At 42.8% G+C, this 15068-nt stretch overlaps 1 long non-coding RNA gene across 4 annotated transcripts in view; it reads right to left on the bottom strand.

Moving 5' to 3' along the window:
- LOC113882858 overlaps positions 1 to 14368 on the bottom strand; it is a 48700-nt gene extending 34332 nt beyond the window's left edge. The window contains exon 1 of one of the 4 annotated variants that reach the window (XR_003508455.1): positions 14213 to 14368. This is a non-coding gene — a long non-coding RNA (uncharacterized LOC113882858). The remainder of the gene's footprint in view (positions 1 to 14212) is intronic. The other 3 variants (XR_003508456.1, XR_003508457.1, XR_003508454.1) reach the window with 3 other exon arrangements.
- Positions 14369 to 15068: the final 700 nt, after the last annotated feature.

Genomic DNA, 15068 nt, shown 5'->3' with positions numbered 1-15068 from the left:
TCTTTTGTACAATGCACAGTGGCAGTGAACAGTGTGAAGTGTAGTGAATACCCGAAGAATTTAGTTCTCATTGTTGTATTTCTCCAAACTTTATGTCTGTGTATGTGAAATACAATTAAAAATTGAATTTATAGTGATTTTTTTGAAGCGCACCAGTCTTCACTGTTATGGTCTTTATAAAGGACTTGTCTTGAACTTTCAAAAACAAAAAAGAAAAATAAAACTATGGTATTAGCATAACTTTGCTATATATATTTTAAGAGTGTTTTTAAGTAGAACAATTTGAGTCAGCCCTCAAGCAACTTCCCTTGTTTTTGTATACATGAATTTAGGGAAAATTGCACTCATTTTTGGAAAAAAAATCCCCAGTATAATAAACAGTAAGCTCAAAGCAATGTTAAAAAGACCAATGTGAATGGCACACAAAAAGCAGAGTTTTATCCATTAATAACTGGAATTCCCGATCAGGAAGTAGGTATAGAAACACCCAGGCCCTAGGGCTTTCCTCTCTGGAAGAACACCTTTGAGTAATTCTTTACAACTTCAGCATCAAGCTCCAAAGTGCTGGACAGAAGTCTGGAGTTGCTTCTGGAGCAACCTGCAAGAACAGGAGTCCTCACTGTACTGCACACCTAGCCCCATCTGAGTGCGCCGTTCTCTGTTTGCCTGCACACTCACAGCCCAGCACCGTCTGCACCACCAGGTGGTTTGTTCTCCAGGTGCCAGCAGAACTGTGGGACCTCTGAGTTCCTACAATCCTAATGACCTTGAGCTGTAGGTCTCAGTGACACACTGATTTTGCCCACTTAAATTCCTGACAGAGGGTGGCTGACCCTGAAGGGCCATAGCAGCTCCGTAGCACCTGGCAGGGTCAGCTGAGCCCCTACTGCAAGTGAACTGCGGCTGAACTGCTCCTTCTGCCCCAACCTGCTTCCCTGTCCTGCACAGGTGGTGCTCCCTGATAAACTCCTGTATAGAAATCTCTGCCTCAGAGTTTTTTCCCCATGGTGGGGTCGGGGGTGAGAGGAGGGGACAGGGAGCACCTTTGGAAATAGGTGTATATAACTACAGCGCAAGGCCCCAACCACTATTCCTTCCTACTTCCATTCTCCAAGTACCAGTCTTAGTTAAAATAACTGGGAGCAGTGCCTCAAAACGAAAACTCTGAACAGGTCTCTGCCCATCATTCCATTTTAAGATGCAAGAGGGCCATCTCCTAGGTCACCGGCAATCTTTGGTTCATCACATGATAAATCACTATCTTCTACCAGGGCAGGAAGGGAAGGGGAGAGCTGAGCAAGGTTTGAATTTTGTTGAGCGGAACTGGCTGTGTGCTAGAGAGGAACAGAGAGGCGGTTATAACTGAGGTTTCATGAAATTGAGATCAATGTTCTAGAAACATTTTGGAAGCAACTTGACTGAGAAAGATGCAAATGAGGGCAGCTGCCACAGGCAGCTGGTCTGGTGAGATGCTTCCTTTGCAAAGCCACCTAGCGGTCCGGTTGCTATGGCAGCAGGGGTAGCCCTTGACTGCAGACTCCAAGTAAAAAAAACTCCTCTGACTTTCACTCTTTTTTCTTTAGTATTTTGAAAGAAGCTTTTGAAGTAAAATATTCAGAGCTGGTAGCCTTCTTTGGGGTACAGTAAAGCAAAGCCCTTTTTCTCTTGTAGCCTTTCTGCATACATATAACCAATGCTTTTAAACTTGTGATTTGCATAGAATTTTAAAAAGGTTTTATGCAGCTGTGACCACGCAATTAGGTGAGCAAGACTAAGTGACATGTATTGAACAGCTCCTTAGCTGTCTAGATAATGCAGAATTAGATTCATTTTTGTACTTCAATCAAAAGAAATTAATTTGTTTACTGAAGTGTCACATGTCTTATTTCTCCATTAGCAAATTTGAAATAAATGAACTGTGTTAACTACTGTGTTTAAATAAATCATTTCCAATCAGAAAGCAGAAAAAATTGAAGTGACTATAAATCAATAAAATTTTATATCTAGTTCTTGTTAAGATCTCAGATTCATAAACAAAGATGTTTTGAAGAGTTTCCTTGTAGGGGATAATATTTGTAATGCCCACTTATTGAGGACTTACTCTGTTCAAGGTACTTTGCCAATCCCTTTCATACATAATTTCATTTAATTCTCTTAACTTTGTGAGATGGATGTTAAGTCCACGTTTTGCAGATGCAAATTTGGCAGCTGTAGCATCTTTCTTTATGTGTGTGCTCAATGGGAAGGCTGCATGAGGACACAGAGAAGGGGCCTTCTGTAAGCAGAGGAGAGACCCTCACCAGAAACCAACTCTGAGAACACCTGATCTTGGACATTATGCCTCTAAATCCGTAAGAAAATGAATTTCCATGGCTCAAGTCCCCCAGTTTGTGGTATTCTGTGGTGCAGACCAATACAGCCACTACAAGAAAACATAACCAATATAATTTTTGGTCTGCTCTACAAGAACACGGTGCAGCTTTTTTAAGAGAAGTTTTAGGTTTACAGCAAAATTAAGGTACACAGGTTTCCCAATATACTTTCTACCCCCACCATCAATTCACACCACTCCCACTTCCAACACCCCCGACCAGATGATACATGTGTGACAAAATCAGTTCAATTCAATTCAGTTCAGTTGCTCAGTTGTGTCCGACTCTTTGCGACCCCATGAATTGCAGCACGCCAGACCTCCCTGTCCATCACCAACTCCCGGAGTTCACTCAGACTCATGTCCATCAAGTTGGCGATGCCATCCAGCCATTTCATCCTCTGTTGTCCCCTTCTCCTCCTGTCCCCAATCCATCCCAGCATCAGCGTCTTTTCCAATGAATCAACTCTTTGCATGAGGTGGCCAAAGTATTGGAGTTTCAGCTTTAGCATCAGTCCTTACAATGAACAACCAGGACTGATCTCCTTTAGAATGGACTGGTTGGATCTCCTAGCAGTCCAAGGGACTCTCAAGGGTCTTCTCCAACACCACAGTTCAAAAGCATCAATTCTTTGGCGCTCAGCCTTCTTCACAGTCCAACTCTCACATCCATACATGACCACAGGAAAAACCATAGCCTTGACTAGACGGACCTTTGTTGGCAAAGTAATGTCTCTGCTTTTCAATATGCTATCTAGGTTGGTCATAACTTTTCTTCCAAGGAGCAAGCGTCTTTTAATGTCATGGCTGCAGTCACCATCTGCAGTGATTTTGGAGCCCCTCAAAATAAAGTCTGTCACTGTTTCCACTGTTTCCCCATCTATTTCCCATGAAGTGATGGGACCAGATGCCATGATCTTAAGACATGTAAAAAATTTTTTGGGGGGTGGGCTGTATGAAAATAGGCAGCAGACTGTAGTTTGCCTAGTCCTGTCCTAAACTGAAGAAATCCTCTTTGCTGTTCATGTTTTTAATTTTTGACACAAATATAGAGAACCAACTTCAGGGTTTACCATTTGGTACAAAATGTAATACGTTCTAGCAGTGCTGGAATATTTAAAAGATATAAAAATAGTGAATAATTTTGAAACAAAACCAAACACTCAGAATTATTATTTATGACTATTGGATATCAAAGTTAGCATACCCCCAAATTACAGTTTTCCAGGTTTCATCACACTTAAAAAATTAAGGCAAGATTCACATACAATAAAATCCATCACTTAACCATTAAAGTGTACAAATTAGTGGACTTTAGTACTCACAATGTTGTTTGACCATCAATACTAACTGGCTCCAGAACATTCTTCTCACCTCACTAAAAGAAACCCCATATCCATTAAGCAGTCATCTCTACTCCCCCTTCCTCCAGCCTCTGGCAACCACTAACCTGCTGTCTCTATAGATTGCCCTCTTCTGTATATTTCACATGAATAGAATCATACAATGGGTGAGCTTTTGTGTCTGGTTTCTTTTACTTAGCACTGTTTTCCAGGTTCAGTGCTATACCATGTACAGTGCTTCTTTTTATAGCTTCATTTCATTTCATTGTGTCGATGTACCAAACTGCTTGTCAAAGGATGTTTGGGCTGTTTCCATTTATTGGCTATAATGAAGAGTGCTGCTATGAACATTCTGTGTTCAAGTTTTTATGTCCACTTCTCTTTCAATTCTTTGGGGAATATACCTAGGACTGGAATTGCTGCATCATACGGTAATGCTACATTTAATTTCTTGAGGAACTGCCAAATTGTTTTCCATAGTGACTGTTCCATTTCACATTCTCACCAGCAATCCAAGGGTTTAAATTTTTCCATATCTTCACCAACACTTGGTATTATTCGATTTTAGCCATCCCATAGTGTGTGAAATGGCATCTTGTGATTTTGATTTTCTGGATGACATTTTTTCATGTACTTATTCAACATTTTATGTCTTCTTTGATAAAACATCTATTCATCCCTTGTTTTTTGTTGTTTCTAGATTGCTTGTCTTTTTGTCCTCAAGTTATAGCAGTTCTTTACTTCCAGACACTAAGTCCTTATTATGTATATGAACGGCAAATTTTTCTCCCATTTTGTGGGTCACACTTTCACTTTATTGATACTGTCTTTCGATGCACACAAGTTATTAATCTTGATGAACTTAAATGTATTTTTTCTTTCGTTGTTTGTGATTTTGGTGTCAAATTTAACTATCTATTGCCAAATTCAAGAATATGAAATTTTACTGCTATGTTCTCTTCTAAGAGTTTTATAGTCTTAGCTTTTGTATTCATGTCTTTGACCCATTTTGAATTAATTTTTGTAGATGGTGTAAGAAGTGTCAAACTTCATTCTTTTGTATACGGTTTATCCAGTTGTTCTAGGACCATTTGCTGATAAACTATTATTTCCATATTGAATGATCTTGACACTCTTGTTGAAAACAGATTGGTCACAGAGATATAGGTTTATTTCTGGACTCCTGATTATAGTTTATTGGTCCTATGTCTATCCTTGTCGGTACCACATGGTCTTGACTGTGGTAGATTTGTAGTAAGTTCTGAAATTGAGATGTGTGAGTCCTTCAACTTTTCAAGACGTTTTGCCTATTCTGTCTCTTGCAATTATGTATGAATTTAGAACCAGCTTTTCCATTTCTGCAAAGAAAGGTAGGAGAAATTTTGACACAAATTGCATGGAATCTGTAGATTGCTTTATGGAGTATCAGTTCAATTCAGTTGCTCAGTTGTGTCCGATTCTTCGCGACCCCATGAATCGCAGCACGCCAGGCCTCCCTGTCCATCACCAACTCCCAGAGTTTACCCAAACTCATGTCTATCGAGTCAGTGATGCCATCCAGCCATCTCATCCTCTGTTGTCCCCTTCTCCTCCTGCCCTCAATCCCTCCCAGCATCAGGGTCTTTTCCAATGAGTCAACTCTGCATAAGGTGGCCAAAGTATTGGAGTTTCAGCTTTAGCATCAGTCCTTCCAATGAACACCCAGGACTGATCTCCTTTAGGATGGGCTAGTTGGATCTCCTTGCAGTCCAATAGCCTCCTTAATAATACTAAGTCTTCTTATGCATAAACATGGGATGTCTTTATATTGCTTAAGTCTTCTTTAATTTCTTCTGGATAAAATTTCCAATGTATCATTGAGCAGAAGTAGCAAAATCAAGTATCCTTAACTTGTTCCTAACCTTTGGGAAAAAGCTTTCAGTTTTTATCATTATTCCTCACATTTTCAAGGCATAACAGCTTATCCCTCAAAGCAGAATCATAGCTGCTTTATCAAAGACAATTTTCCTAATAAATTTCTATAAATTTGTTTAGTAAAATAAAGCCTGTATGTCAACCTAAGGATCCTTTCTTGAGACTCTCAAGTCAGAGAAACAAAGGCAGAATTCCAGAGTTTATATCTCTGTTAGGTTACAAAGATGGGAAAAATAGAACTCTCTGAAATACACAGTCCTACTCCTAATAATGGTGGAATGGTTATTTCCCAGACCTTTCCCCAGCAAAAAGTAGATGAATTAGTTTGTTAAGAAGAGTTATGAGATATACTAGGGAGATTTGTGTGTGTATGTGTGGTTCCAGGTAAGTCTCATTCTTCCAGAACTTAAATGTACCTATAATTTAATAATCCCACTTAATTCCACAAAGAATTTAAGTTAGCTTATTTTTATCACATTTAAATATTATAGTGGTAACCATAAATTTGAATATATTTAGCATATGATTTAGTATGCATTTCCAAAGCTGCATATTGTAAATCATACTCCAAGACTTGGTGTAAATCAATATCCTGTTTTTCTTAAAAATGATTCAATTATTAAAGGTTATACTCCATTTATAGCTATCATAATATATTGGCTATTCTCTGTGTGGTATAATATATCCTTGTAGCTTATTTATTTTGTACATAGTAGCTTGTACCTCTTAATTACCTACCCCTAACTTGCCCCTCACTGCTTCCCTCTCCCCTCTGGTAACCTCTAATTTGTTCTCTGTGAGTCTATTTTGTTTTGTTATATTCATTTGCTGTATATTTTAGATTCCACATATGTGATAACATACTTTGTCTTTATCTGGTTTATTTCATTTAACATAACCCTTAGAAGTGTTTTAATTTCTTGGAATTTGGAGACATCTAAAGCTCCAGTGAAGTACTGGCCAAGGGCAGTGTCTAGGGTGCTGTGTATTATATTCCAGTTCAAGTATATTGTAGGAAATCACTGACAAATCCACGTCTTCATACATTAAAGCTCAATATTTTGTCTCTGAGTTTCTTTTTCTGTATTATGATTACACAATAATCGTGCAATCTTTTTGCATGATTACAAATCTTTCTCTATCATGCCTTCTTTTTGACAAGGGTTTATCTCCCTGAGTGCATGATGTAACTGTTCTTATACTCTTTCTACAATTGAAGCTACTTAGCAATGAACTGGGGTCCTTCACTGTCTCTGAAGCATTCATGCATGAGATGAACAACCCGCTGTTTCGGATGTTACTGAGAAGATGCCTACAAGTAAGAGAGGTTTAGAGACCATAACCACCAAGGAATTTTTAAATTAAAATTTACACTCTAAGATTTAGGGAAATTCTAGTTTTTCTGCACTGAAGCATAAATCCCATGTCATAATCACTCAGCACAATGTATGCCAATGCTTTCATGACCAGTCCACAGAGCAAGATGACAGAATGTCTGTACATGAATTTCCTGGCTAATCTAGCATGTGAAATCTAGTTACCATGAGCAGTCAGATGGAGAAAAATGATTATGAGGAAGAGAAGGCCCAAGGGAAAGGATTTTTCTGCTTGAATAACTAAATGTCAAAATTAAATCACTTCCATTGGGAAAGGTATATCAAATTCAAAACATAAAGAACCACAACAATGGGAAATGGAGACTTGCCTCTAGCATTATGTTTTCTCAATTTTTAAAAAACCACAATCAGAAATGTGTTACACACATGCACATACACACACACACACACACTCTGAATTGTTGACTTTTCACACAGTGAATCCATCCAAGTAACCTGTATCTTATTCTATTTCATTGATTTTTTATTGAGGTAAAATATACAAGGCATAAAGTTCACCATTTTTAAACATACAGTTCTGTGATATTAAGTATACTCACACTGTTGTGGAATCATCACCACCATCTGGAACACTTTCATCATCTCAAACTGAAACCCTGTCCCAATTAAACAATAATCCTCTTCCCCTCAACCCCAGCTCCTGGCAACCACCATTCTACTCTCTGTGTCTATGAATTTGAGTACTCTATAGATTTCTCATACAAGTGGATTTTGCTTTTTTGTGTGTGAAAGGCTTATTTCACAAACGTCCTCAAGGTTCATCCATGTTGTAGCCCATGCCAGAATTTCCATCCTTTTCAAAGCTGAATAATATTCCATTGTGTGTATAAACACATTTTGTTTATCCATTCATCTGTCGATGAACACTTGGGTTGCTTCCATCTCTGGGCTGTTGTGAATAACACTGCAGTGAACATAAGTGTACAAATACCTTTTTTAAAAATGCCAATTGCAACACATTAAGTTGATTTTCTCGACCTTGAAAAACCTGGTGTTCTGGTTCATTGACATCAAATGTATCCTTTCCTTTGAGCCATGTGAAGCCAACCAGGGCAGTCTCAGACTCATTTCCCTTCCTTGAACTGGGAAGAACGTTCAGTTCAATTCAGTTCAGTTGCTCAGTTGTGTCCAAGCCTTTGCGATCCCATGGACTGCAGTATGCCAGGCTTCCCTGTCCATCAGCAACTCCTGGAGCTTACTCAAACTCATATCCATTGAGTCAGTGATGCCACCCAACCATCTCATCCTCTGTTGTCCCCTTCTCCTCCTGCCTTCAATCTTTCCCAGCATCAGGGTCTTTTCAAATGAGTCAGCTCTTCGCATCAGGTAGCCAAAGTATTGGAGTTTCAGCTTCAGCATCAGTCCTTCCAATGAACACCCAGGATTGATCTCCTTTAGAATGGACTGGTTGGATCTCCTTGCAGTCCAAGGGACTCTCAAGAGTCTTCTCCAACACCACAGTTCAAAAACATCAATTCTTCAGTGCTCAGCTTTCTTCACAGTCCAGCTCTCACATCCATACATGACCACTGGAAAAACCATAGCCTTGACTAGACGGACCTTTGTTGACAAAGTGATGTCTCTGCTTTTTAATATGCTGTCTAGGTTGGTCATAACTTTCCTTCCAAGGAGTAAGCGTCTTAATTTCACGGCTGCAATCACCATCTGCAGTGATTTTGGAGCCTAGAAAAATAAAGTCAGCCACTGTTTTCACTGTTTCCCCATCTATTCGCCATGAAGTGATGGGACCGGATGCCATGATCTTAGTTTTCTGAATGTTGAGCTTTAAGCCAACTTTTTCACTCTCCTCTTTCAGCTTCAGCATCAGTCCTTTTAATGAATATTCAGGACTGATTTCCTTCAGGATGGACTAGTTGAATCTCCTTGCTGTCCAAGGGACTCTCAAGAGTCTTCTCTGACACCACAGTTCAAAAGCATCAATTCTTTGGCGCTCACCTTTCTTTATAGCATGTGCCAGAAAGGATGACTGAAGAGTAGATTTTTTCCTTTTAACAATGGAAACCATCCATGAGTGACATGTGATGCCTTGGGCAGAGAATCTCTCAAAGGCCACCACTCAGACAGTAAGCAGCCTTCTGTCTTTCTGGAAGTGGGACTGCTTATGGCCAGCCAGGCTTGTAGTGTGGTCAGGGTTAAGGTCTATCTGAACAGCTACAATACCCAACACCTACTGCTAAATCCAACACAAGCCCAAATGCACTTGCTCGGGAAACTGAGTCCACAGACTGCGTTAAAAGATATGGGCTTGCAGGGTGAACATACTGTTCATTGTTTCAAAGTCTTTCTGAGAGAAATTACTTCCTGAGGCATCAGTGGTCTACTGTTACATGATAAATCTTCTCAAAAATGAGTACTTTCACACAGCAGTTGGTCCTTGGGCTGGTAATTGGGATGACTTAGCTTGACATTCCTGCTCTCGCTCTGAGTCATACACGTGGCCGTAATCATCTGCCAGTTCCACTTGGCCTTCCTCATGTGTACTGGCTGTTGGCTGGTCTCAACTGACATAGAGGTTGTTAGCTCAGGATTCTTTACCTCGAGGACTGTGGGCTCTGAAAGTCTGGGGGGAGGGAGATAAAGAGGAAAGGGAGGGAGACAGACATAACGCTCATGTGCAGGAGGGAGTCTTCATTTCAGGGATTTTGGAAACTTGAGACTTAAGAGATTTGAAAGTCCTTTCTCCATGTTCTTTTTTTTAAAAAATTTTTTATTTATTTGTGGTGTCAGGTCTTAGTTGCCATAAGTGGGCTCTTAACTGTGAACTCAATGGTTGCAGCTTGCAGGCTTAGCTGCCCTATAGCATGTGGAATCTTAGTTCCCTGACCAGGGATTGAACCCATGTATGCTGCATTGGAAAGTGGATTCTTAACCACCAGACCACCACAGAAGTCCCTCTTCCATATTATATTGGCCAAAGTGAGTCACAAGCCAGCCCAGTTCCAAGAGTGGGGAAATGAATTTCTTGGGAGACAGGAGTGGCCAAGCTCCATGGCAAAAGAATGTGCATACAGAGATAAGAAGGATTACTCTAATTATCTTTGTCAACAACTTGTCACTCTACTCTTATGGCTAAAAATGAAGGTATTGTCACTGGTAAAGTCCATTAACAATTCTTGAGGAATAAAAATAGAATATGGGCAATAAAATAAAGTTTAACCTTCTTTCCCTTTTCCTTTGTGCTTAATCTAATTTCACTTGCTCACAGGGAATCATGGGCCTTACACCCAGTACTTCAGACCAAAGTTTATAGTACAAAATGGTACCAACACCTCAACTTGGTAGAGTGTGTGCAGAGGTGCTGTACCTGGCACTTCAAGATGGCAACAATGGGCCATGTGCAGAGATGCTGTGCATGACACTTGGATCTGGAGCATGAGCAACAGAGCTGTGCCCAACCTGCAAAACCCCACTCTTCTCTTACTTAAAAGAATCCTAAAAAGCAGCCTTGCCTATAGCCTTTTGGGGAGCGTATACTCTAAAGCAGGGGTCCCTATCCCCCAGGGCCATGGACAGGTACTGGTCCATGGCCTGTTAGGAACTGATCTACACAGCAGGAGGTACATGGCAGGTGAGCAAGCGAAGCTTCATCTGTTATTAACAGTTGCTCCCCATCGCTTGCATTACTGCCTGAGCTCTGCCTCTTGCTCAACAAACTCAGTAAATGTAATGTGCTCAAATCATCCCACAACCATCCCTCCTACCCAATACAGTCCATGGAAAAATTGTCTTCCATGAAACCAGTCCCTGGTGCCAAAAAGGTTGGGGATTGCTGCTCTAGAGCACAAGCTCCCACCTCTCCATTCTTTGATCAAAGAATAAAGCCTTCCTTTGCTTCTGAATCAAGTTTGTCTCATTTTACTGGCTCAAACAACAGAGGGCAGGAAGACTCTTACTGAGGACTGACGCAAAGCGGTTAATAACGAACTCTGGTGACCCAGATAGGACAGGTCATGGCCTTTTTGCCTGCACCTGTCGCCTAGGCTACAGGCTTGGCCCAGGTGGCTTTGGGAGGCTCCTGCAAGGATGACTGACTCTAATCTGAGTATACTCTGACAGGTAGAATGGTGGTGTCCTCTGGCTGAACTCAGTGCAACTCTGCCCAGCAACCTCATACCCACGTGTGGTGTGCACCCAGCATAACCCCCATAGTCATCTGGACTGTGCCCCTCTGAGGGGGTCACACTGTGGCATCATTGGGGATTGGAGATTGAAACTCATGTGTGTCTGTCTGCTGCCTCTGGTTGGCCCCCACAGTGCTGGATGCCTGGGGACAGTGGGGGCTTGTGGACGAGATGGAACCCCAGCAGTCCTGCCTGTGGTCTCACCAGTAGTGCTGTCCTGTTGACCTCTGTACACGGTGTAGTGGCTGCACCAGCTTTTTGTTGTCCTTGCCAACCGCTGGTGTCAACAGTAGCATTCTCCATCGTTACTTCCAGTTTAGTGAAAGAGCAAGGGCAGTCCTGTGAGTCAAGAGGTGAAACCAGGAAAAAGCCCAGGTAATGAGCATGCATGACAGAAGAGAACAAGGACACTCAATGCAAGTTCAGGAAAAAGCATCAAGGACACCTGAGTGTGAAAGGGTTCCAAGGTAGGCATGCGACCAGTGACCTGACCTTGTCTGGTCAGCATGAGTTTCTCTGAAGTGGGCTGGGGAGACCTGTGAGAGGCTCTCAAGAGGCAAACAATAAAAAGGCCTGTAGGAAAGACCTGGCTATTTTCCTCCAGTGTCAACTGGTGAGCATGGGAATCTGGACTAACTGTCCAGAGACGTTTTAACCCTGGTGAGTAAACTCAGCCCCCAATAAGGGATAGAAAGCCAAGGAAACCAGGACCTAATCAGTGTGCCATAAGTACACATAAGTAAGCAGGAAAGAGAGAATGTCCTCATGATCCCTCCAAAGGGGTAGAAATGGCAGATCTCAACTACTACCCTTGACAGCAAATGATCCAAAGAGATGAAGAATGACAGAGCCAGGAGGCTCCTACACTGGCACTCCCAATGACCCCTTAAGGAGCCCTGGCTGACATTTGATATGGAGCAAAAACACTGTCGAATTCTTAGTTGACACCAATGTCATTTTTTGGCTCTGAACACCAGATCAGGCGAACAGTCATAAGAACTGTAAAATTATGGGGTTTTCAGGGAAGTCCTAAGAAGGGGAATTATAGAGCCACTACGTATATCATGAGGAACGCTGGGCTGGAAGAAGCACAAGCTGGAATCAAGATTGCCTGGAGAAATATCAATAACCTCAGATATGCAGATGACACCACCCTTATGGCAGAAAGTGTAGAGGAACTAATAAGCCTCTTGATGAAAGTGAAAGAGGAAAGTGAAAAAGTTGGCTTAAAGCTCAACATTCAGAAAACTAAGATCATGGCATCTGGTCCCATCACTTCACAGGAAATAGATGGGGAAACAGGGGAAACAGTATCAGACTTTATTTTGGGGGCCTCCAAAACTACTGCAGATGGTGACTGCAGCCATGAAATTAAAAGACGCTTACTCCTTGGAAGGAAAGTTATGACCAACCTAGACAGCATATTGAAAAGCAGAGACATTACCCTGCCAACAAAGGTCCGTCTAGTCAAGGCTATGGTTTTCCCAGTGGTCATGTATGGATGTGAGAGTTGGACTGTGAAGAAAGCTGAGCGCCAAAGAATTGATGCTTTTGAACTGTGGTGTTGGAGAAGACTCTTGAGAGTCCCTTGGACTGCAAGAAGATCCAACCAGTCCATTCTAAAGGAGATCAATCCTGGGTGTTCATTGGAAGGACTGATGCTAAAGCTGAAACTCCAATACTTTGGCCACCTCATGTGAAGAGTTGACTCACTGGAAAAGACTCTGATGCTGGGAGGGATTGGGGGAAGGAGGAGAAGGGGACAACACAGGATGAGATGGCTAGATGACATCACCGACTCGATGGACGTGAGTTTGAGTGAACTCCAGGAGTTGGTGATGGACAGGGAGGCCTGGCATCCTGCAATTCATGTCTTTGTGTCGCAAAGAGTCGGACACAATTGAGCAACTGAACTGAACTGAACTGACCACTAGGATGGGAACTGGATGAACACATGTGCATCCATTCCTTCCTGTTTGTCCTTGAATGCCCTCCACCCCTACTAGGAAGAGATACCTTACAAAAATTGGGGGGTGACCTTCCACCTAATGGGAGACAAACTGGAGACTGTTGTCTCTTTAGATAAGGGGCTGGAGATGATAATGTTAATGACTGAGGACAAACTTCCTCAAACAGAGCAAGTCCATCTCCCTGGAGTGAATCCTGAGATCTGGGCCCTGGCACAGGTAGGATCAGTTAAAGGAGCTGGTCTTGCAACAGTTCATCTAAAACCTGGGCATACACAGCCTAACAGAAAACAGTACTCTCTCTGCCAGGAGGCCCTGTTGAGCATTTCCCCTGTGATACAGACCCTAAATGACCAGAGCCTTATTTATTAGACCAGGCCAATGAGCTTTTAACACCCCATTCTTCCCATAAGGAAACCCAATGGGGAATACTGGATAGTTCAGGACATCAGGGCAGTCAGTGAAGCCATAGAGTATACACCTATGGGATCCCTGATCCCTACACATTGCTGGAAACTCTGTCACCCAGCAGGACCTAATATTCTGCCCCAAACTCCAGAGACACGACCTGGGGTAACAGACCCCTGGACCACTCTTGTGACCCTCTGACCCGAAGCTTCTCTTCTGAGAAACTACCCAAGTGTGGCCAGGGAGACAGGCCCCACAGCAAGCATTGGATCAGGGTCAAAGGCCTAGAGACCTGCATTTTCAGGAAAAATGTCTCATGTGAGCATTATTCTCTTGTCCATATAGGGGCCAGGGACATTAAATTGTCTGGGTTCCTTTGTCCCCCAAAGGTTACACAAATGGGGGTCGTCCAGGGATGAGTATGCTCAAGGCCGAGGCCTGTGGGCAACCAAACAGACCTGAAAAGAAGTTCCCCTCTTCCACCCAATGTTACCGGACACTCTTTCTCGGCAGGAAGCACTCACCGAAAAGGACTCAGGCCCTCAGCGCCCTCTCCCATCCACACAGTGAGGAGACACAGGGCAGAGAAGGGGTTTGTCACCAGAAAAGCCCATTTATAATTCCCAGAGAATAAAAATAGAACCTAGGTGATAAAAAAGGATAGTCTGACCTTGTTTTCTCTGCGCTGAGTCTAGTTCACTGGTTCCCAGGGCACCCGGTGCAAAGGCCTCCCTCCAGCTCTTCCCAACAGGATGCCTAGTGCAAAATGGTGGCGACAACGGCAAAAGCTCCGCCCCCATCACTCTGTTCAAGATGGCGGGGGCGAGCCGTGTGCAGAGACGCTGCACCCAGAGCCTTGATCTGGTGCAGGAGCAGCAACTGCGCCTGCGCCTGCTCTGCCCCCGGGATCCTGCGAGAACTCAGTCCCCTCTCGGCCATGGGATCCTTATAAGCAGCCCCGCCCCAGACTTTACTTGTGGAAACTCCTATTGGCATGAGCTGCTGGATGTAGGAGGACTCTTGCTGGGAAAGGACTCATGAAGGCAGGTAGCAGTTGGACCCCACATCCCCGCTCCGACAGTGTGCCCTGAAGATCTGCCTGCATCCATTCTGCAGCAGCTCTTGTGATAGAAACAACCGGAGCGTCTGCTAGTAGGAAGCTGCTACACCCACGTTAGGACGCTGAGCATCCGTAGGAGGAATTGGGAACTTGCTTTTTGTTGCAAGATCTCTAGGCTGTAGTGCTGACTGACAGAAGTCAAAGTCTTAAGAACATACACGGTGTCACCAAAATCTTAGTGCCACTGCCGGATTTCCCCCCCTGAGGACTGCGAGTCTGCAGTTACAGACTCCGAGGGACTTCACTCCCGGGAGCCTGTGTAATAGATTTCCTTCTTCCTTTAGCAAGCCTCCTCTGACTCAAAGCGGAGGACAAAAATACTGTAAGTATGACGAAAGAATTTCACTGGTGTGCTTTTGAAGGCACATTTTTTTTTTTTTTCATCTGCAAAAACAAAACCCAAGGT

The sequence above is a fragment of the Bos indicus x Bos taurus genome, chromosome 24, assembly GCF_003369695.1.
Source record: "Bos indicus x Bos taurus breed Angus x Brahman F1 hybrid chromosome 24, Bos_hybrid_MaternalHap_v2.0, whole genome shotgun sequence".
Classification (NCBI taxonomy): Eukaryota; Metazoa; Chordata; class Mammalia; order Artiodactyla; family Bovidae; genus Bos; species Bos indicus x Bos taurus.
Note: the sequence above shows the minus strand (reverse complement) of the source record. Positions and strands in the feature narration are given on the sequence as shown.